Source organism: Galeopterus variegatus, unplaced genomic scaffold (genome assembly GCF_000696425.1).
Source record: "Galeopterus variegatus unplaced genomic scaffold, G_variegatus-3.0.2 Scaffold7057, whole genome shotgun sequence".
Taxonomy (NCBI): Eukaryota; Metazoa; Chordata; class Mammalia; order Dermoptera; family Cynocephalidae; genus Galeopterus; species Galeopterus variegatus.
The window spans coordinates 88,676-90,807 of NW_007733168.1; the positions used below are offsets into that span (position 1 = coordinate 88,676).

Here is a 2,132-nt window from a genome sequence, read left to right on the forward strand (position 1 = left end):
TTCACAAAAGAGAGGCACCATCATCTAAGATAATACACCCTAGAAGGACACTAATGACCGAAGACACCCTAGAAGGACACCAATGACCAACAGTTCACAATGGCTGTCCCGGGGAACATCCAGTTTCCTGGCTTTCACGGGTATTCATAGAGATCGCACCAAAAACAAAATAAAAAGGGTCCTGTGACTAAATCCTCCAATGTGGAAATGTGAATTGTGACCCTAAGGGGAGAAGGAAAGGACATAGCATTGTTCCCCAAACTTATTTGACCAAAGAACCATTTTTTTTCCTTGTAGCATCTCTTAGAACTAGTATCACAAAGAATGCCGTCTTAAGCAACACTGCTTCAGATATTCCAAAATTAAGTTACTGATATCCTACATACTGTTATTTTGTTCTGAATTGGTCATTACAGGTACTATCAAAAATAGTACCGGTGACTACTCAGCCCAAGAATTTCTCTGGTCTCCCTCACAGCTCTTTCAACTTCACCATGGCCCCTGCTGGTCTGCAAATCCTGAGAATCATCCTGATGCTGCTGGGCTGGGTGGAAGCACTGGTATCCTGCACCCTGCCCATGTGGAAGGTGACTGCCTTCATCGGCAACAGTGTCGTGGTGGTCCAGGTGGTGTGGGAGGGCCAGATGCAGTGCAAGGTGTACGACTCTCCGCTGGCTGTGCCCCAGGACCTGCAGGCTGTGCACTCCCTTTGTGTCATCACCCTCCTTGTGGCCCTGCTCGGCCTGCTGGTCTACCTTGCTGGAGCCAAGTGTACCACCTGTGTGGGAGAACAAAGATTCCAAGGCCCGCCTGGTGCTCACCTCTGGGATCATCTCCATCATCTCAGGGATCCTGACCCTGATCCCTGTCTGCTGAACTGCCAATGCCATCATCCAGGACTTCTACAACCCCCTGGTGGCAGAGGCCCAAAAGCCGGAGCTGGGGGCCTCCCTCTACCTGGGGTGGGTGGCTTCAGGCCTTTTGTTGCTGGGATGGGGGCTGCTGTGCTGCACTTGTCCTTCTGGGGGTTCCCAAAGCTCCAGCAATTACATGGCCTCCTACTCAGCAACTGTCCTGCATACTACCTCTCCGGATACCCCACCAAGAATTACGTCTGATGCCAGTGGTGAAGGGGGGAGGGGTGCATTGGCAATGGAGCCCTTGCCCCAGAGCTGGAGCCATCAAGAGGTGATGTGTGATCGCTCTGGGGTTGGTTTTAATCTTTTCTTTTTCCTCTTCTTATCTCAGGCAGATATTTTAAAAATCCATTTGATAACTGAACCAGACTCCCACCTGGGCTCTGCTGTTGGCATTTCTCACCTTTGGATGATGTAGTCAAAGAGGTGGTGCTTTGAGTTTCTGCATCTTTCTCCAGAGGACGTTCCTAGACATCGCCATCTTGGAAACCAACCTGGAGCTGTGGAACTGGTATGAAGGCTTGTTGTTCTGACAGCAAGATGGCCTGGCCCCAGGAGTTCCTGCAGCTGCTGGGGGCTGCGCTTCCCTGGACTTGCAGGGATAGCTGCCCCTTCCCAGTCAGGCCTTTGGAACCCCCAGGGGCTCCTGAGCTTCTCTTCTCACCTCTGGAAGAGCAAATGATGTGTTACCAAAGAACTGCCAACCTCCCAGTCTTCTGACCTCTGGCTCCTCCATCCTGTTGTCAGGTCCCAACTGTGCCGTAGACGCCTGCCCCTCACCTCCAACTCTGCAAGCTTCTACCCGTGCCCTGCCACACGCACAAGGTTTTACTGAATAAAGCATGTTTTATGGGGGAAAAAAAATAGTACCAGTAAAATTTTAAGGTCAACAAAATTTTTTTAGAAAAGTTAAATTAAGCATAAAGAGATGACTGAGGCATACACTTTTCTTCCAATGTATCCACAGGGGATTGGTCCCCCCCTTCCCCCACCAATCCGTGGATGTTCAAACCCCTTATATCAAATGATATTTACATACTTTAAATCATTTCCAGATAAATCGTTTCTACATTACTTATAAGACCTAATACAGCGTAAATGTTACGTAAATGGTTGTTATACTATCTACACTGGCTGTTTTGTTTTACTTTTTATTTACTTATTAATATTCCTGGTCTGCGGTTGGCTGTATCCGTACTGTGGATACAAGGCCCG

At 48.7% G+C, this 2,132-nt stretch overlaps 1 long non-coding RNA gene and 1 pseudogene across 1 annotated transcript in view; one reads left to right on the top strand and one right to left on the bottom strand.

Annotated features, from left to right (window-relative positions):
- LOC103607035 overlaps window positions 1-1,790 on the bottom strand; it is a 7,234-nt gene extending 5,444 nt beyond the window's left edge. The window contains exon 1 of the long non-coding RNA XR_551936.1: window positions 1,321-1,790. This is a non-coding gene — a long non-coding RNA (uncharacterized LOC103607035). The remainder of the gene's footprint in view (window positions 1-1,320) is intronic.
- On the top strand, window positions 313-1,118 carry LOC103607034 (annotated as a pseudogene).
- Window positions 1,791-2,132: the final 342 nt, after the last annotated feature.